The following is a 22902-nucleotide window of genomic DNA, read 5'->3' as shown; positions in this document are numbered from 1 at the left end:
AACCATACAATGGTCCTGAACAATGGCCCGGGTTTGATTGCTTTATTACATATTCATGAAAAATTTCACTATCACAGCTAGTCTATATTCATCCTGACATAAAGTGTATGAAAGTACAATACATGAAAACATGTGGTTTTTTTTTTTTTTTCATGTGCATGCATTTTACCCTTTACCTTAAATTCAGACTAGCAGTGTCCAGTATTAAAAAAGATATATATATATATATATACATACTTATATATATTCATGTGCCTTGGAGTAAGAGACCAGAAACCTAGTCAGCAGAGCTGTATTTCTTAAAAGGTGGAATTTGTGGTAACCATGTCTATTGTTCATGGTCATTGTATGCATGCACTCACAGAGACATTATTGGTTCCTGTGTAAATTTTAATTTTGTACAGTGTTCAACTTCGACCAAAATCTGGAACTTGGATTAAAATAAATCATGAATTTAACGAAACTGATCCATGCTCTCGTATTCAAATCACCTCCAACTATAACTGTACCCTATTTAGCAGTTGTTACTCATATTAATGACAGAGTCATCTGATGTATAATTTTCGAACTATTAAGGGTCACAAGTGAAAAAAAAAATGTTTTGTGAAACACCTAGTATAATCTATCATTAATTTTCCGTGGAATTCCAGAAGAAAAATAAATCTATATCCATCTCTGTTACTATTTAGCAAGGCTCGTATATATACGAAATCCTGAAAATATAACGAAATAGGACAAAAAAAAAATGTTAGGACTTGAAAACTGAGGGCAGTAAACTCGCTCCTATACCCTCCATCCCCTCTTCGAAATCTATGGTTTTGTTTCATGACTTTTCTTCTGTTCAAAAATGTCTGACAACAGGTTTAATTTTCGTTCGATTCTCCCTCAAGGGAATTTCATTTCAGCCGTTTATTTGGTCGGTGGGGATCATCGTCAAGGCTGTATTGCAGTAGACGGCTCCTTGGATGGAGAGTCCGGGCGTTTAGTGAGTTTTCTCCGCTGGCAGCCCCCAATCTCCCAGCTAATCTGTAGCTACTTGGGATTCGACGGCGTGTGGGCAACAGTGAACGGGGACATCTACGATATTCCGCCCGAGATGCTGGCGTCACAGACATCGGAGATAAATTGTCCGGAGACAGTTTCCAACATCACAAGTTGCATTCTTGTTAACGATTCATCCAGCACCTCCACGGCCGTCGGTATCATATGCTGCGATAGTATGTAATAAAATCGAATATTTATATAATATATTATATTGTCACATGAGTGATTTTTTTTTTTTTTTTTTTTGGGGGGGGGGGGTATTCTGCCTGCTACATTAACTCAGAAAGCATTCAGATCAAGAAACATTGAATAACATACGTATAGTCATCATTTGATAATCGAGATTTGATTGTATTTGTGATGTTGAAGTTTGATAAACAAGAGATTCACAAAAAATGTTAGATTATCACGTAACTTTCACGATCCGGGCTCAAGCCCCTCAGCACCTGCTGCAGTGCTGGCGTTGTTGCTTGATAGATCGTCAGTTGACTTGGCCCTCAGGTAGACGGTCAGCGTACCGGCAGTCGCCTTAGCCTTCTTGGGCTTGGAATCAGTCCCGAATTTCAATGTATACCCGACGTTTTGGCACTAAAATGTTTATTCATTTCCTGTTCCCGACAGCCGACTTTTACAATCAATCATGCCAAAGTCAATTAACATAAGACCCATACAATGGTATGCACTAAAAAAAAAAATCGCTGTAAAAAACAAACTACTTCTACTCGACTTTCTCCCAGCTCAATGCGATCGTCCTAACTATGTTTCTGAATATCATTAACATAATAAAACCTGACCACACAGTCCGATGGGCTTGCTTGAATCTAGCACAATGATGTAAATTTTATATATATATATATATATATATATATATATATATATAAATGAAGAGTTTGTTTGAAAAAACCGATAAGTCCATTTTTGAAGATTTTGAAGTACGGTCTCTGTCATAAAGTACAAAATAATATCTTTTAAATGATATATTGGTCACTACAAATAAAGGTACATTTTTGAAGTTATGGTCAAAAGAAGCAAAAATGTCCTTATTATTCTCTTTGTTTTTCTTGACCTTTAATCGCAAATATCTCCATTTGACAAAGTATGGACTTATCGGTTTTTGCAAACAAACTCTTCATATATATATATATATATATATATATATATATGATATGCCTACACACACGCTATGACACATACATATTACACAATATAATTGTGCAAATGTGTATAAAAGCGAATCCTTATTCGGTCCGTTGCATTTCCGTTTTGTTTTGGTATTTTTTTTATTTTTAGTTTTTTGAGAAATACTCCTTATTTGACGCACTCATTGGTCTATTAATTAGAAATGGGAATACACCCAAAAAGTGAAGAAACTTAATATAAGAAAGAAAAACTAATTTCTACCCAGCGTTTCAAATATGAATAAGATAAAAAACGAAATATCGGATGAGACAAACTCAAATGTAACATATCGAAATTTCACATCTTTCCAAAGTATACAAAAGAAACATCTCTTCTTTTTAATAGGTTGGTTTAAAGGCAAGTTTTACATTTAAACAGCAGGGAATATTATCATTGTTGTGTATGAAATTAATAAGAAGTTGTGATCCTGGTGTCATCAACTTGCTGATTTGTTGTAGTCGAATGCAGAAAGCTCTTGAAAGTAGTGAGATTGTAATGACAGAAAATATATCCGGCAGTGAAAAATTCGTTTTTGTTTATTCTTTTCTCAAAAGGTAGTACAAAAACGTTTTGACAACAATGTTCGATTTGTTACGTTAAATGACACTATGAAAGATAAGTTTAGTGCCTTCTGGAAACTGAATCGCATGTAATGACCTGTAACCGCGATACACTGAAAATCGCACTTAGCACACTACGGATAGATATAGGGAGGTAGTTCAGGAGCCAATTATTTATAACTGATATTTCCTTACAATTACCAATTACCAATTATAATATTGAATTGTCATATATCAAGATCGTTCGGAAATAATTATTATTAGATATCTAAGATGTCGGTGGAAGCATTTGCTTCATATTCGCAAGGAAGTTGGCAGGCGATTTTCCAAAAATTTTGTAGAATGTTTGTAGTTTTGTGGAAAGAGAAATGTTAAAGCAGAATACTAAAGGAAACGCATATTTTGTTGGATTATTCCCCCATTTCAAGCTTAGAGCATGTTAAACACAGCGGCCTTTAATTCATCCATTTAGAAAATTGCGTTTTGGAGAACGGCTGCTTAGAAAAATTGTATCCTGAATCATGTTCAATCGGAAGATCCGTGGTTATTTTTTTTTTGGGGGGGGGGGTGTCCATGACGTCATGGGATGAAGGGCAAACCCGGAAGTATCACACAACAGCCTGAGGTTATCTATGTATGCTCCCGATGAGAGCGAGATATCGAGGCTCGTACCCCGAAATCCCAAGACATTTTTTATCAGAATGTCACAAAAAATGAAATAAAATTGTTTTCTACTTCAAGTCTCCTGTGAAATCATACATTTCCTCGTTTAAATAAAGTCTGTTACGTGTTAGTTAGGCTACGAATACAGAAGTTGTCGGGCCTAGCGCCTGTAGTGGGTGCTTCGTAGTCGATCAGTCACATGCATGCACCCGTCACCGGCCGCGTATGTCGCAGTGCAGTAGCCTTCGTGTATCAAAGAGCGGAGAAGCCTGGGCTTCGTACCTCACGTACAATGTACTATCAGCAGCTCCTTGGTACTACTACAGCTGTGTACGCCATATATTTAGCGAGTCTTTTTTTTTTCGCGAATCGGGACTTGCCAATAATTTCGCGAGTGCTTAAATTCGTGGTTGTGGAGTACACTACGGAAGGGGGAAATATATACGGAAAGAGAGTTAATATTTTCTCGTGTTTTTAAAATCGCAAAAAGCACCAGGTTCGCGAAATTAGCGAAAATTAAAATACTAGATACTGAGTAAACTACGCAATGCGAGGGCATCGGCCAAGTCGAAGTCTTGACTAGGCGCCAGGCCGGCCGGCTTTCTGGTGATAAAATAAACGATACAGAGCATTGCGGTTTTCATCGATAGTGATAAAACTTTGATGGACTCGGTGAAGTAATGAATGCATCATGCAGTGAATTTGTGAGGGTTCCTAGCTAGACAGAATGCTGATGAGCTTTGACCGGGAGTACAGAGTGAGTGTGATGTGATAAGATATGATACTACGTAGCCCGACCAGACGCTGCGCTACTTACAGCGACTGGGTTGTGTATAGTTAGATACTATTAAAGGTAGGCCTACTTATGATCTACAGAGCGTTATTACGGGCCGAAATCGCCAAAAAAGCGACACAAAAATGTAGAAACGCTAAGAAATTCACCTTAATTCACCTCGATTTAGAAGATGTCGATGTATCACACGATTTTATCGCGAAAATTGTTCGAAATGCTCATGTTAGACCTTCCACTGCACAGTTCAATACCAAATCTGTGCATCCCTTTGCCGATTTTCTCTCTATTGCTCGGTAGAATTAATGGGTTAAGTTGCTGTGGTGTATCGTGAAAGACGTCGATTATTCCATGACGAAAATTGTCCTGAATTATAATGCGATGTTTACATAGCGCTACACTTACAGTAAAAAGAAGGGTTAATTTGCAGTTTCTTATTCCAAAAATCAGAGTGAATGATTACATCTAATTTTGCTTTTCGTGCGCCTGTGGTAGCTGTAGCATAGGTAAAGGCGCCTATATTTTTTTTTAACCGATCGCCCGTTTCCCATTGAAAAGCACGTACAGTACCCTAAATTCAGTGAATGGGCAAATAGACCGGTGTTAACAATAATTACGTGTATTTACGCTTGCCCGACTATACTCGGGACTCGTCCTCAACGGGTTAATGAGGATATTCTTCAATTCTCTTTCCTCCTGTTTCCTCAAGTTATCTACATGTAGGCCTAGGACTTATCCCCCTATTTTTTCTTGATTTGTATTCATGTGCGAATGTTTCAGCGTATTGCGCCCCGGCCCACGCGTATTTTGGATTTTATACGCGAGAAGGTCATTGAGGGAGGAGGATGGTCGATCTTCGATGAGTAGAGTAGGGTCTAGGGCCTATAGAAACAAAGGTCAGTGTACGATCTTTGATAGTAAGATCGTACACCGACCTTTGTTACTATGTAATTCCGGAATCAACTCTTCTTAATGTTACATACGGCCGAGCTGCGAAGTTGAGATTGCGTGAAGGATAACTAGGGCCTAGGCTATACAAAGCCAAGTCGCTGCACAGCTGCGTCTGGTCGGGCTAGGCCCTACGTTCAGTACTACGTAACTTTGTAAGGATATAGATTAATGATAGAAAGACCTAGGCCTAGATATACTGTACTGCGATGACACTGAGACCTGAGTCAAGAGCGATATTACGAAGTTAATGTGTCTCACATTTACATCAAAGCTCATCACACAGCAGAAATTTTGACATGGACTTCTATTTTTAAACGTAGCTGAAATTTTACGGTAGGCCCTAAAGCCTAATAACGATACACCAAAGTTAGTACAGCGACCAGCCCGATTTAATATTGTTAGGCCTAGGCCCTACTGCTGATCTGAAGTACCAGTTCAAGTCAACACTAAGCTCGGTTCATTTTCAGTTCAGAATAAAAACAACTCTCACAAATCTAAATTTTGAAGTCCATATGGCATTGGTCCTGCGTCACCAGCATTGTCCCCTGGTCTACCGTGTGGCAAGGGTTCGTACTGCCAATCTCCAGGAAGTCCGTCCGCTTCAACCGGACCGCCCTGGGGAGGCCTTCCCCCTAGCTCGCCGGCAGCGTCTCCCTCCTGCGCCCGGCCGTGCGGCTCGTCATCAACATCTATCTCTCCAACTTCACCAGGGTCATCATCACTAGTTTCATCATCGTTATCATCACTTGTGTACATCATGCAGTTCATCATCGTTTCCACATTCAAATTCCACCAAGAAATCATCCTGATCATCACTGACCTTAACGTACGATGTCATTATCGAAAAACAAACTTTCTTTTAATACCGGGTATCTACAACAACTTGTACAATACAATGCATACATTATGCGCGCGGGGCCCTGCGGCGCTCGAGACCTTGCGCGATTCCCTTCACCCCATGACGTCATCGGCAAACACGGCAAAGCCTCGAAATTTACGCTGTGACCTATAGATTTCAGGGGGGTGACAGGTGTAAATCTTCAATATCCTCTAACTCCACTTTAAAAAGGCCATTTTAAACGATGTAAACGACAAATAATGTTATTGTTCTATGTGTCCCACTCTTTGACTTCATATTTGATATAATATCTTCAGTAATCCCCTTTAATATCTTTATAAGCCTGGAACAGCTAGAAGTTATTCAGTAGAATAGTAACAGAATATATATTTTCGAATTTCAAGTCTTTATCTTTCGACGGTAAAGTTGAGCGAAAAATCGAACGCACATCTAAACTTTCGAAGTCTTCTTCTTTCAAATCGTGTTCCTGCCTTGGCTTCCTTTTAATTTACGTATATAAAAAGGTTTTCGTGTCTGAAGTAGAATGACTTATCATCTCCGCAAAGTTTTCTATTTGCCTAACTATAAAGCACAGGGAGAAAAAAAAAAAGACATTTGTGAAACGTTCGATGAGACTGGGCATATGCTACCTATTCAGCCATGTCTATTATACATTGCTTATTTAGATGAAGAATATAATAATATCGATAATTACAATATTACCTGCATTATGGATTATATAATATAATTATACAAAATTGTTATCATTAGTGCCACTCGTTAATTGGCGGGGGGGGGGGGGCTTTACTGATATGACTAGTTTTGATGATCAGATTATGATGGATGATTTGCCCTATATATTTTACAAAATCGAAAACGGTAAAAGTTATATAGCAATGAGTTGGCTTTACACTCATTTTTTTTTTCTTTCTTTCTTTCATGACCTCCGACTTTATACGGAAAATGAGATGATGCACTACAAATGCAGCAGTTAAACAAATACGTAGCGCTAAATTGCAAAACAGGGGCCGTTGAATAAAAGTTACTATTATGGTAACTTTCCCATCCAATGGTCACTACCATGGCAACAATATTCAACAGCCAATCAAACTCAAGAATTCCATGGAAGTTACCATTGGATGGCAAAGTTACCATAATGGTAACTTGTATGCAACGGGCCCCAGGTTTTAATGGTTGTCATTGTCATATCGTGCAGGAGATAACTGTACGAATCCAGGACGAGAGCTGGGACTACAGGATGGAAGCCTTCTGGACAGCCAGCTGACGGCGTCAACGAATGCCGATAAGGTTAGCTGGGGACGGTTGGACAGCCCTGAAGAAGGATGGCTACCAGAATCTAGTGATATTTACCAGTGGTTTCAAGTCGACTTCCTTTTGCCGCATCTCATTACGGGAGTTATAGTGCAAGGCAGCATTGCTAGTCCACTTGTCGCTACGAGGTCATTCACCCTTACAATGAGTCTATCGGATGCTGTGTGGAGACCTTACAGGGATGAGTTTGGACTCGTAAAGGTAATCCAAAAACAATGTGTGATACAATGCTCACACACTTTTACGCAGTGATTTGCTGGTAGTCATTGGACTACAAAGATATTGTGTCCATGTGTATTTTTCTTTATCCCATGCAGTAGGCCTGGAAACATTCAGCATCTTAATATGCTGATCCGATGATTTAAACATTGTACTTTGTTGCTGTTGTTGTTGTTGTTGTTGTATCAGAGCCATGTGGTCCCTTCGTTGTTGTTGCTATGGTGGTTGGCATCCTGTTTTTTGTTCCATTTATCGCACAGCCAGCACGGCTTGGTAAAGATTAAGCGCTTGATTGGTTCAATTCAGTTCAATTCAATTCCATTTTTATTTCATTTTGGAAAGGAACATAGACTATTCACTTTCTTTAGTAACAGAGAAGAAGGTTGCATAATCAAAACAAAGTAGACTGAGAAAAATGCAATTGTGGAACCTTGGAGTAACAGTACGTTGTCATGAGAACTGAAGTGATAAATCCGAAATAATAATACACAAGCATCAAAAAAATAGGGGGACCCACTAAAAGAGCAAGCTTGTAGAATGTGGGCCATTCAAGTACAGAATGTTAAATAGTAAAAAAAAAAAAAAAAAAAAAATCTGATCAACAAAGAAAAATATCTACTTTGCAAGTGTCTTACGACAACAAAGACGAGAAAATACGTGATAGTATAATTATTTCTAATCCCAATTCTGCGAAAAGGAATTAAAATAAGCCAGCAGACTAATTCAATTCTGTGGGATCATAAAATTGCAATAGAAAGGACGTTAATCTCCTTTTAAATGAATATATAGAGGGGGAATTTTTTAAATCATTATTTAAAAAGATTGCAATAAGTTGGGCCAGTATTAATAAATGTGTTCTTAGCAAGAATCGTTCGTTAAAGAGGTAGATGAAATTCATTGGAACGTCGAGTCAGACAATCATGGAATTGATTTCTCAGAAACATAGAATCAAAAATGGACGGTAGTGAGCTGTTGCAACTGTACATATGCATAAATTGCCCGAAATTAAATAAAAATAAAAATAAAAAGATTTTTGATTTTTAACAGCTTATTAGTGGCAAATAATGAGTCTATGCGGGAGGATATGGAACAATAACAAATGACAGAAAGGACGCTCTTTATATCCAATAGGTTCTAGCGCTGCTGTTGCCCGAAACTAAAACACCATCAAAGATAAGGCAATATCAATGATGAATACAACATAAGTAAAGACATAAAAAAAGACATTTTTTGGATATACAGGTTCATTCTATTTATAACGCCTATATTACACGATAGAGTGTTGCAAATATAATCAATATGTAACTTTCATGAAAGTTTGTCATCAACAATGATTCCAAGGAATGTATAATGTGAAAATCATCTAAGCCTGTAGCTGTACTCAAAATGTCAACAGTATTACTAGAAATCATTTCTTTCTTCTTCTTTTTTTGGGGGGGGGGGCATTCAACGATAATTTATTTGCTCTCAACCAATTATTCATCCTTGTAATTAAAAAATTCCACATTTTGAAAAAGGAAATCAATATCATTGTGGGCAAAAAAAAAAAAAAAAATCATTAGTATCGTCAGCACAGTGAATAAGGGAAAGTACTCTAGATGCCTGACAAAAGTCATTCATATAAACAATAAATAATAGTGGCCCTAATAAACTTTTCTGTGGAACGCCACATTTTACTTAGTCTGTGATTGTAACAAAATTGTCTTCTATTTCCTAGATAAGTCTTGAACCACTCCAAGGCCTTCCCATGTATTACATAATGTCATAACTTGTGGAGCAAAATATCGTTCCTGTACTTCAGAGCCACTCTTCTCAATTCACAATTTCCAGAGTGTGTGCTTTCTTTCCAATATTAGGATGGGTTAGGAGAGTCCATTTGAATCGAGTTTTACATCATTTTAACGTTTAAGGTCGGCTCTTTCAGAATCTACTATTAACTGAAAATCCATTCTTGTCGACTTTTTGTTCCTTTTGTGATGCAGAGTCACAATATTGAAAGCTGTTGTCCATGAACTATTGTTCTCATCTTTTTGAATGATATGTGACGCATTGTTGGAGCCGGGCGCCTTTGAATGTTTCTTACCGATAAATTGCGCTATATAAATGCTGTTTCATCAACATAATCGTCATCGTCGTCATCGTCATCATCTTTGAATAAATACTTTAGAAATAATACTTACGATAACCTTAGCAATATACTTTTAGATGTCAATATAAAAGCCAGAACTGATGCCCGACATATTTTAGTAAAAATTTCCAATTTGAAAGCGATTGTTTATTCTTTGTTTAGCAGTCCATCTTCATTGTTATTTCTCAAATTAAGTCATCGTGATATGAAATGTACAACTTTTAATCGTATGGACGTATGCATTTGCCATATGTGGCCGTGCATCACAAAACCAACAAAAAGTCGCACCCCTGGATTTTACGTGAGGACTCAAACCATGTAAAAACGGGTTTTAAAAAGTCAATATTGAGTTTTTCATATTTTCTGAAAGAGCTATTCTTCGTCTTCTTTGCTCTTAAGTATGGGATCATAACGTGAATGGAAAATGTGTTTTCAGCATTCTCCTTTTCTACAACCTATTTTTTTTTCTTTGAAAGAGAGAGAGAGAGTAGTGTGATCAGGTATGTCTCAAAAGTCCCTTTGCACACTCTTCACTCTCAACTCTGATAACTTTTGAAATGATAGTGCTACTGCTTTGAAAGTTGGCAATAATTATGGACAGAATGTTTTGGTAGAGCACTGAAAAAAGTCTGATCTGATATTACATTTATTGTTATTGCTCCAGTGGTTTATATCCTATATTTTTTCTCCTTTATCAGTACACCTGTACATCCTGTTTTTTCCCCTTTTTCAGTACATGTATAAACAAATTTTGAAAGTTTTTGGAGAAGTATACTATGATTTTTGTATTTTTGATATATTTTAGTCTATACGTTGGTGTATGATGGTGACATGAAGATCATGTATAATTTTCCTAGCAGATTTCCCAAAGTGTATGTATAAGTGTATTTGATTAATTTTGTTATTTTGGTTATCAGGTGGTTTATATGTATATGTATATATATATATATATATATATATATATGAAGAGTTTGTTTGCAAAAACCGATAAGTCCATAATTGCCCTAACGGAGATATTTGCCATTAAAGGTCAAGAAAAATAAAAAGTATAATAAGAAAAGTTTTGCTTCTTTTGGCCATAACTTCAAAAATGTACCTTTATATGTAGTGACCAATGTATCATTTTGAAAGGTATTATTTTGTACCTTATGACAGAGATCGTACTTCAAAATCTTCAAAAATGGACTTTTCTCAGTTCATACTCTTGCAGAGTGTGTGCATTCTTTCCAAAATACGTACATTGCTGTCGATGCCTCTTACTTTTCTGTCGAAGTTGTCACATTCTCATGTTGCCTTTTATTTCAGATGGGTCTTCATTTCTCTTTCATTGTTTCTTCTTCCTTTTTGTTCTCTACAAAAATGATGATAACTTTATGCAAAAAAAAAAAAGAAAGTGACTATGCGTTAACCTGCTCTTAATGTGGATTACAGAAACATATATTTAATTTCATTTCATTTTATTTCCTTTCGACCATTTCTACCAGTTTACTATAGTTTCATTTCGTTTCACCTTATTGCGATGACTTATAATAATCTAGACTTTGAACAGTCTCCATTTGAAGACTTTACATCTTACATTTTTCCCCACAGTATTTCGTTGGAATAACTTCGTTGAGCGGACCCGTCTACCACACCCTAAACCCATCACCTGTGACGCGATACATCAGACTTAATCCCAAGTCGTGGCTTTCTAAAAGTTACGTTCGAATGGAACTACTTGGTCAAGGTCCACTTACATTCTGGGATGGTGGGCATATTTTCCTGTTCTTTTGCTCTTGTCGCTTTGATGGGGAAGTGATGATGTTGTTGAAACTCCCTCCCCCCCCCCCTCTCTCTCTCTCTCTCTCTCTCTTCCTCTCTTGCTGAATGTTGCCTCCTATAAAGAAGGCCATTATCAAATATGGACTGGCCCTGAGGGGGATACAACATATATTATATAGCCCGAAGTACAATTGTGTTTGACCTCGTCAAAGACGAAAGCAATACAATTGTAGGGAGGTAAATTAATGTCGTACCCCCGAAAAAAAAAGCCAGTTCATATTATTATTACCGATTTCAGGTATCATCAGCAGTAACTTTAATAATTACGATATAAACTTACTTACCGATTTACAGTAGCAAATTTCCACTTGGCGCCAGGTCGAACCCTACGCCACTGCGATTGCAGCGCTACATTGCGCTACATGCGTGCACACAATCTCTATGTGCAATGCAGTTGCGCGGCGCGAGTTAACAGCCAGCTCACACAGTCGCAGCGATTATCTTCTATTTGTACGTGCTAACTTCACCCTCTGTGGCGAAACTAAAGGCCCTGTCACGCCTTTTCCGGGTAAGTTACGCGTGATTGTTGCGCGTAGGGATTTTCCAGCATGCAGGAAAATTTTCCGTGGGCGGACAAGGATGGTGGCGAATTCAGTACTTACGTCCTACTGCTAGACGCGTGCAATCTACCTGCTACTTGCGTGTATTCCGTGTGACCTTCGTGAGAGCTTTGAAACCAATCCATTTTCAGATACGAGCGACATACGGCGACTGCGAAGTACCTGCCTGGGAGTTGCCTGCGAGATGCTGCCGCTAAGGGCCTCCTACTGGTGCTCTGCGTGTACTTCTGCCGACAAACCCCCGTGACTCACCCAGAACGGGTTTTGAGCATGCTCAAGGCCTTGTCACACCGTGTCTGGGGAAGCCTTGCGGGTTGACTTGAGGGGAAAAAATTGCTGCCCGGACCGCCCAGCAGTTGGTCCGCACCTGACAGTACACAGCGCGTATCTCGCCCGTAGTTGCCCGGAGGTGCGCACGCAAGTCCGATTTACCTGCAGCCAAGTTTTGAGCATGACCAAACTTTTTTTTCCCGGGTGAGCCGCGGGGATTGCCAGCAGAGGTCCACGCAGAGGGTCAGTAGGAGGCCCTTAGCGGCAGCACCTCGCAGGCAACTCCTGCGCAGGTAGGCTACAGCTTTAACGCAGGTACTTTGGAGTCCCAGTATGCGGCCAAGATAATGACAGTCTGTGGGATTTCTGCTATTCCTTTAGAGGGATTCCTTCACCGAGATGTCAGCCCTCACTCGACACCCATGCGCCTGACAATTTCGTAGAACCACTGAGAGCTTAAATGTCTGATACGGGTAATTATACGATATATTTTATGACTTTGCATCACAAAAACAACAAAGAGTTAGGATATTTGTGTATTTGTGTCACATATCATAACATTTTTAAAGCAATCAGCATTAAACATTAAATAACTTTAATGATGCTAAAGAATCTTAATGTAAGATACTAACTGAAAGAATGAAAAAAATATAATGATAATTTGGAGAAAGGGGGTTTCTTAGGTCACCTCTTGGGATCACTTAGGATCGGTTGACACACACACACGCACACACACACACACACATACACTGTCTCTCTTTCTCTCTCTCTCTCTCTCTCTCCCTCTCTTTTTTTTTTACTCTCTCTCTCTATATTACAATAGTCAAATTTTCTTAACACTTTAATGGATTGCATAGTTCTCGTTGAGGTCTTAGGTTTTTGAGTTTTTAACAATGTATAGTATATACAGTATATAGTATGTGACCCTGCACCTCAAAACAAACAAAAAGTCGCCAGACATGAATTTTTAGTTAAGGCCATATTCTGAAAGAGCAGACTTGAAGCTTTCAAATGATGTATAACTCAAATCAATTGGACTCTTCTAACCTATCTAAATATTGGAAAGATAGCACAAACTCAGGAAAAGTGTGAACTGAGAAAAGAGGCTCTGAAGTACAGTGTCCATTCAAGCGCTTACAGGGCTCGTACATCGCAGTTTTGGTTGAGACCTAAATTCAGGTTTTTAGCATTTTTGGGTGGGATAATGAGAAATCTCTTATGAAATATGAAAGAGCATGTAATTCCAAGAGGAATTCAACGTTTATTTGATGAAAATTATTTATGAAATGGCTGAGATATCCAAAAAGAGCGATCCTGATAAAGTGCGGGACCCACACTTTTTCCCGATCGCTTTGTTTCACTTTGTTTTTGGATGTCTCAGCCATTCCAAAACCAATTTTCATCAAATTAACTTTGAATTGCTCTTAGAATGGCATGCTCTGTACTATTTCATAAGTGGTTTCTTGGTATCTCGCAAAAGGTTAAAAGCCAAATCCTCATCTGTACTATCCCTTTAATCTTTACCAGACCGTGGTGGCTGTGCGATGAATGGGACAAAAAACAGGATGTAAACCACCTGAGGAACAACAATGAAGGAATTATTAGATTAAACTGAAATTGAGCATGCCCCATTAACACATTCTGTCCATAATTAATGCCAACTATCCTTTCAAAAGTTATTTGAGTTGAAAGTGAAGAGTGTGGACAAGGTTTTTCAGAAATGAAAAAGAGATTCTAAAGACACACCTAATCACAGTATTCTACCAAAAATGTTCGAGATAAACTGCTAAAAAAACACACTTTCCTGCCCATTTTATGATACCAAATTTTAGCATAATGTAAAAGAAGACCCGCTCTTTCAGAAAATATGAAAAAGTCAAGTTCGGCTAGTTTGACCCATTTCACTTATTTTCAGTCCTCACGCAAAATCAGTGTGTGCGACTTTATGTTCGTTTTGAGGTGCACATTCACATATAATAATGTCACAATAGAGGAATGCATTAGATGCCAATTGCCTTGATTTGAACTCAAAATCCGAATTTTCGGAGCCTTCCCCTTCGTCAGGGATGACAGTGCAGATCAGTGCTTAGAACTGTCATCAAGGCAGTTGGCATTTAATGCATTTCTCTATTGTGACATTATCATTGCTATTTCTAGTACTGCCAATACGCGGAGCAACTACAATATATATATATATATATATATATATATATATATATGCATTTATATACATTGTATACCTGCCAATATTGTATACCTGTATGTATAGTATGCGTACGTATACATAGGCCTATTGTTTGTTGATTTATTGTCTTATCATTTTCTGTGATACTGTTGTAACGTGACACAAAATGTACACTGTTCTATAGCGCCTTGAGTATCTTTTTTTAGGCAGAAATGAGTGCTTTGTAAGAGTACCACTATTATCATTATTATCATGTTAAATATATATATATAATATACAAGATATACTCTCTAAAAAGATCGAGGGAAAATATGCACTCTTAAAGGAGTGAATACAAAAAATAGTTAATTTTGAGTGAAAAAGTTCATTTTCACTCATTTTGGAGTGACCTCAGGGATCACTCGAAGATTTTGGAGTGATCCCTGTGGTCACTCCAAAACGAGTAAAAATGAGCACTTTCACTCAAAATTCACTCGAAATTCACTCTTTTTTGTATTTACTCACTTAAGAGTAAATATTTTCACTCGATTTTTTTTTTTTTAAGAGAGTACCGTATGTCCCAAAAAATAATTACAACGGTACCTTCTGCAATTATGATTTCAACAAATGTGAATTAATCCAAATACAATTTCAGGGTATGAAATTATAACTCATTGTGACCACATCTTACAGAAAACCCCATTCCATTTGCAGAGAAATTAGGAATTATGTAGAGCATGTCAGAAATCTCTTCCCTCCATGTTCTGTCTACTGTGTTCACACATTCATTTGCATTTCCAAGACCATCCAAGTTCTAAACTTGGAAGAATCAGGCTCATGACATGCTTTACAACAATCCACATTTCTCTGTGCCCGCTTAACCAAATTGAATAAGGTTTTCTTCAAAATAGAGCTAAGATGTTATATTTTAAGACCCTGAAGTCGCATGTACACGATTTAATCATATAGGGTGTTATCAGTGCGAAAAGTGGATTGTATTTTTTTGGGACATACTGTATACTTCTAGTTAAAGCGTTGATTTTAGGGGGCATTAGCTAGACTATTAAAGAATACCTGCAGCTATCTGGCACTAGGGATAAACATGATCCTTACTACGTGATACTTACGGGAGCATTAAAAAAGAGGAAATGCGGAATGCTTAGTGAAAATAGTGGATCAGAAAGAAAATGGAAAGAGTAATGAAGATTGAGAGAGGGAAGGAGCGGAAGAGTGAAAAAAAAAAAATGAACGCGATGACGACCTTCACACTAAAGGAAAAGTAAAAGAAAACGGGTATTGGTGATATGACCATCACGGTATGCACGCTTGAATACTGGAAGTGCTAATCATGATTACATTATCAGAGGAAAAAGCACGTGTTTTCATTTCCTTCACTCTCTCACAGAAGTTAATCAAAGAAGAATCCTGATGATTTTTGTTCTTTTCATATTTCACTGTCGCGCTCCTCTTGATTTTCTTTTAAAGTGAAATGATTGAAAAATCGTCCTACATCGACGTGTAGGGCAGTTCATCAATTAACTGCAATAAAGACAACTCGACGGAAGAATTTCCGAAAGGGAGCAAGTTCATGATGGTGCGCTCATGTTGTTACATAAAGAGTTGGGTTGATGCAAAGTCCGTGTGTGTGTGAGTGCGTGTGCGTGTGCGTGCACGCACGCGAGTGTATATGTGTCTGTTTGTTTGTTTGTTTGTTTTTTATTATTGTCTAATCATGCCTTGGTTGTAAAAGAATACTAGCAGGCATGGTAGGGGTCATAGACTTATTATGTCATTCTGTTGTGAGCCAGGGATATTGAAATTAGTATAATACATCCGGCAAGAGTGATCGTTTTTTTTTTTTTTTCGATTAGTCTGATTACGTTTCAATATCTATCCACGCTGGAACAAATTCTATCACCTTCTGTCACGAACACAGTGTACATTACATCACCTTCTTTCGTTCGTGCATTGTCGATTTTGCCACCCTTTCTATTCGTCTCTTTATTGTCTAAAACGAGGGAATTCATTGTCTTTTTTCTTATTCGCTTTTGTTTACGATTAGCCTTGACTAAAATATGATAATAAAATATATATATTGAGCGACTTGTCTGTATTTGTTCAAGGCTATCCTCTCCATTTATATATATACATACATATATGAAGAGTTTGTTTGCAAAAACCGATAAGTCCATGTTTGTCAAATGGAGATATTCGCGATTAAAGGTCAAGAAAAATAAAGAGAATAATAAGAAAATTTTTGCTTCTTTTGACCATAACTTCAAAAATATACCTTTATATGTAGTGACCAATATATCATTTGAAAGGTATTATTTTGTACTTTATGACAGAGACCGTACTTCAAAATCTTGAAATATGGACTTATCGGTTTTTCAAAACAAACTCTTCATATATATATATATATATATATATATATATATATATATTACGTATTCATAAGTAATATCTTTATTGGTAGTGATAGTGGGAAATTTCTTGTCCTATGTTACGTGTCTGTTTTTTTTTTTTTTCCTGTTTCGGTCTATCTATTCAGAATATATGGATTGATTCCTATTGACTATTATATGTCTGCTGAAATATTGTCAGTAACGTCTTACGATGCGCCGACAGTGTAGTGATTATGTATCATGTATATGCAGTATGTCCGATCATGGCTGCCATGTATCATAGTATTTTCTAATCGATTATAAATTTCTCTGCATGCGGTATGTACAAAGACAGAAAAGGTTGTTTAGGCATTATCGGTTATCACGTGGGTTTTCTGCCTGCCCACCTTGGAACGGGGAGGTCGCTTCAGAATGGGGAGGGGGGTGCACAGACCTTTCATAGATAACATTTTGGCAGTTTATGTGTCAGCCGGAGGGTATCATGATAGGCCCTTTCAATGTATTATGTAGGTTGCAAATAGTTGAAAGTGTTTTCCGTGTTTTTTTTTTTCGTGAAACCTATTACCTGTAATTTAGCATTTTATATAATATACATATTTGGTTTTTTTTTTAACTTTGTATTGAGTTTGTAGGCCATATGTGGTGTTTTTTTTTTCTTTTTTTTTTACTTATTGTACTTTTGTATTGAACTTTGTATGCACTGTATTTTGTATTGTAAATCATTTTTAAAGGGGTACCCAGCTATGAAAATAAAACGGAATAAATGAATAAACTACTACAAAGGGGACGTACAATAAAACGTCAAGTTCGTGTTGATGAACTGCAATATGAGCGACAATAAATCAAATGTTCTTTGTGTGTATGTACATTTCGTATTTTTTTTACCTATATATGAAGAGTTTGTTTGCAAAAACCGATAAGTCCATATCAGCCAAACGGAGATATTTGCGATTAAAGGTCACGAAAACTAAAGAGAACAATAAGAAAATCTTTGCTTCTTTCGACCATAACTTCAGAAATATAGCTCTATACGTAATGACCAATATATCATTTGAAACGTATAATTTTGTACTTTATGACAGAGACCGTACTTCAAAATTTTCAAAAATGGACTTATCGGTTTTTGCAAACGAACTCTTCATATTTCTTTTTTCAACTACTTCAAACACGTTATAATAGCAATGATATAATGAGTAAGAATATCCGAAGTGAAGTGTTGTGAAGGTATGCCGTTATAGAACTTTACATAACATTACATAATGTGTATAATATTTCACTGTTTTGTTGTTGTTTTTATGTAACTGTCGACTGTAACCACTGTAGGAGTATAGTAGACATCGTATATATATACATACACACACACACACACACACACACGCATATATATATATATATATCAGTATCAGAAAAGGAGTGGTACTGTACAAAGTGTTTGCAAGGATGCATCATGAGTCTACAGTATAGCAATGAAAACAAACATAACGTTAGTTTCTCTCTTCACTGTTGTTTTTTTTCTTTTTAACTTGCATAGCATTAGCAGAAGTAAACTGCACGTATGACGAAGGCTTCTGTGGGTGGAGCCAGAGTGACGAGGATGATTTTGATTGGTCGATCCAAGAAAGCAGTCATGTAGCATCTCCCTCGCTCTGCCCGGATCGTGACCATACATCCGACTGTACGTCAGACAGTATGCATGTATTATTATTCATCCTTGAACCTGTGTAATGTAGCAGTAAAATGTAATACATTTGTATTAATGGTGAAATCACTTTCTTAACACCAGAGTATTTCGTTGCATAATTCAGAATTTGCATATTTCTTAACATTCCCTTCGTGGTGATAATTCATTTGATACTATTATCAACAACAACAACCCCCCCCCCCCATCATCCCCTCTTCAATCACATGCAGATTCTGTAAGAGCAAATATCATACAATTATATGATTGTCCCCATTTGTTTTCCTTGATTAAACCTATGTTAAATCATGAAATGTCAAAACGGGGATATAAGACTCTGGTATTTCAAAACAAAGCGCCACGAATCATTTGACATGTATTGAGGATAGCCCAACATTGTCAGTCAGACGCACCTTTCTCATAAAAGAGAATGTGAATGATTTTTTTTTTAACCCTGATGACAGCTTTGTTTTTAATTCATTACACCCAATGTATTTCTTACTCCATGTTTTCCAGAAAGGAACCACTTCAAAACTATAGTAGTACACGCAGTCATATGATTTTCAGTTTCCTCTTTTTAAGAATTATTCACTTTTACTTTTTCGGAGGTCCAACATTTTGCAAGTGTCTAAACTGCAAAATGAAAAGAAAACTCGGAAAACAATTTTTTTCGGCGGAAGATAGACCAGAAATGATCTCTGGAAGAAAGAGAAATAATTAATCAAACGGGAATCGAGCTTTTAACTTCAAGCAATAGTTTCACGTGGCAAGATTAGGGAAAGACGCCACCACATCGTCTTACAGACAAGATCGGTGCAATGCTTACACTGACAGTCATGGTGACAATCGGGGCAAAGTCGTGTATCGGCTATACACAGTCTGAGCCACATTAATGTGAATATTGTACTGAAATTCAATATAAATAAACTGGCCGAAAGAGAGTAAATGTTAAAATATGTAGAAATTAACCCACAACGCTTAAAAATCTAACAAGAATAGCAATTGATACATCATCATCAGATATGTTTGAACATGAAGGTGTTGTTGTTTTGTTTTGTTGTGTCGTCGTGTTGTGTGCTGTGTTTAATCCTGTCGTGGTTGTGTTTGTTTCAGATGGTGGCTACGTCTCCATTAACACCGAAGGAAAATCGCAGCAGGTGGCCAAGCTTAACAGCCCGTGGTACTTGGTTCCCGAGAACACGGACGTAGCCTGTATTCATTTCTGGATCTACATAGTTGGGGCCCGGCCCGATGTCGGATCCATCCGGGCACTCGTCATTAAAGATAATAGCTCAACGAGTGAAATCGTTTTCGAGAGAAAAGGAAACCAAGGGGATGTCTGGTTTAGTGAAATGGTACAGCTATGTGACAAAAAACAACAACGACAAATATATATATATATATATATATATATATATATATGTATATATGTGTGTGTGTGTGTGTATACATGTAATATATGTACACACACACACACACACACACATAATTATATACACACACACATATATATATATATATATATATATATATATATATTTGTTATGTATGTTATTTAAGAATGATGATAATTGGAAAGCACCATATTATGGTGCTTTCCAATTATCATCATTATTAAATAACATACATCGCAATCTTCAGAAGGAGTTTCATGCTGTGATATGCTGTGATATCTACCTAAATATCTAAGCCTGGAATGTCACACAAGCATACACACACACACACACACACACACAGAACATAAAAAGCGGATATTGAAACGACGAAGAGATCGACGCGATTAAGTGGTCTCTAAGTTAATTAATCTTTCATACACCTGCTAGAAATTGAAGCACCAACATTCTAATTCTAAGAATGAGAAAGAGATAAAAAATAAGGAAACATCACAAAACCACCCACACCCATGACAGTGAAGTCATTGCTATATAATCTAACAGTTTAACAGAGGTCGAGTTGCACTCTCTCTACAAACTAAGTAGACCATGCTTATTTTCAAGTTTTTATTGTAACAAACAACATTCCACTGGTCTACCTCAAAAAATTTGTTGCTAAAGCCTCCAAATCCAAGATAGCGTCCAAGATGGCCGCCATATTTACTGAATTTGTTATTTAAATGATAGAATTTGATAGAAACATCAAATTTCAACAATTGTGATGTCATCTGAAAAAGAATAAAATTGTTTACAAGTTGATACCATTTTTGTGGGTTATTGTGATAACAGGATTGAGATTTTAAGGAAAAACACTCATTTTTTGATATTTTTCTGAAAAAGGAAAATCATGAAAATACTTGATTCAGCATAAATCAAAGAAAGACTGAAGGATTATCTTGAAACGTTTCAAGAATTTTGTTTGACATATATCTGATTTTTGGAGAGAATTAGGGGTCAGTGCCATTTTTGGTTCAGGAGTTATAATGTCTCAAACTTGAAAACTCACTACGTAAGAATGGCCACTTTAGTTGTGATCAAGACCTTGTTGGTCATAATTCCTTTAACGGCGCTAGTCGTTAAAAGGGGTTTACACTCGCTCACTGACTTGTGTTCTGCCTTTGAGGGCGTTCGGCGCTAGTCGGAGCCTGAGAGCAGGCGGCATACGCAAAGAGCGTCGCCGAAAACATGAACGAGTGATCTCCTTTGATGGTTCCCGATGGCGCAACCGCATTAGTACGCTTAGCAGTGCGCGTGGGAAAGCTGAACATTTAGCGTGGGAAAGTTTAGCAGTTAATGTGAGAAGGGATCATTCTGTGCGTGGATTTCACGGAGAGAGCATCAATTTTGGGCCCTCGCTTAAATTATTGTATAGAGCTATTCATTCGGATACAAAATCGTCAACTCTTGCTACGATCAGAGGCAGTGGAATTTCCAAGATGCCAAAACATTCGCAGCGGAAAGCTTCACGGGCTGCAGCATCGGCCAGCGCTCCTCCGGTACCGACAAGAGCAAGGAGGATTGCTCGAAATGCTCCCGCACCCAGTACACGCCGGGAAGGAACGACTACTCCCCCTCCAGTGTCCTCGCGATCCGCGGGGTCGGCGGCCCGAAGCTCAGCAGACGAACATAATACCAGCCGGGGCCCCGGCGCAAGTTCCGCTGTTGGGCAGCTGGACTACACACTCTAAGAAAAAAAGGTTCTCAAATGGTTCTCGTCGGCTCCAAAATGGTTCTCATCAGATGGTTCTCGCAAAATGGTTCCGATGAGCACCTATAAATGGTTCCCAATCGAAATGGTTCCGTTCGTCACCATTTGCTAGTATGCGATCCACTCCCCGAGTGTTATTTGTGGTACTCTTGCAGGTCAAACAATATCTTTAGGTCCACTTTCATTTTTCCCCTTTCTTTATATTCGAATGCCAGATGTAAGAATCACCAAAACTGTGGTATTGGTACAAAAATATTGTACGTGTTTCTACTGTTGTGATAATAAAAAGTACATAATTGTTTTTATCGTAGACTAATGACTTCTCTTGGCTGCGTGCCAACTGACAGCTGCCACCATCCAATTTTAGCGCTCGATCAGATATGCGTGCACGTGTAAACGCACACATACTAGTACTGCACTGTAGGATCTGGGACTATGTAACCGCCGCGGCACACGCCGCGGCTATGTAGCCCTGTGCTGCCTGCCTGCGCCTATGCAAACCTACCATCACAGCGGCAGGAGAGTTGTCAATGCAATACCATGCATATCATGCGCCGCATCGCAGCAGCACAGCAGACGGCTATACACTTTACACATGGTGGTGGTACACTGTAGGTCTATGCATCACCAGTATCACCCACAACGAACGCCACCCGGTAACGTTAGACGTACATTAATTTTGTCAAAGTGGACTTGAAACGTGTCACTGTCAATTCCATTTTCGCCATGGCACTCATCACAATTTTGGAGAATAGGTAAGATTTTTAGTTTTAATGTGGTTTTATCTCATTGGTACAAAATCAAGTTAGATTCATCACTCAGTTTTCGTTTTCAGTCAGTGATTAACCTAACGGTTAGCTAGATCCTAATGTTAACGTTGATCGAAGCTGCTATCTTGTGTAATGTTTACCAGGTACAGTAGATCCAGATCTAACATGTTAGACCTAACACTTTACAATTAGAAATTTGGCATAGCAATGGCCCATGGGCTTGCCCGAACAGAAGCCATGCGGGGCCGGAGCATGGACATGGCTGTCATGTTTTTACAGCGACTGGGCCGGGCTAAGTTGATACTTAGCTAGGCCTGCATGTAACGTATAAAACACTAACTCCGAAACACAGCCCGAACGCCGAACGCAAAGATAACTGTGTACAAGAA

Source organism: Diadema setosum, chromosome 3 (assembly GCF_964275005.1).
Source record: "Diadema setosum chromosome 3, eeDiaSeto1, whole genome shotgun sequence".
Lineage (NCBI taxonomy): Eukaryota > Metazoa > Echinodermata > Echinoidea > Diadematoida > Diadematidae > Diadema > Diadema setosum.
This window is presented reverse-complemented; position numbering follows the sequence as displayed.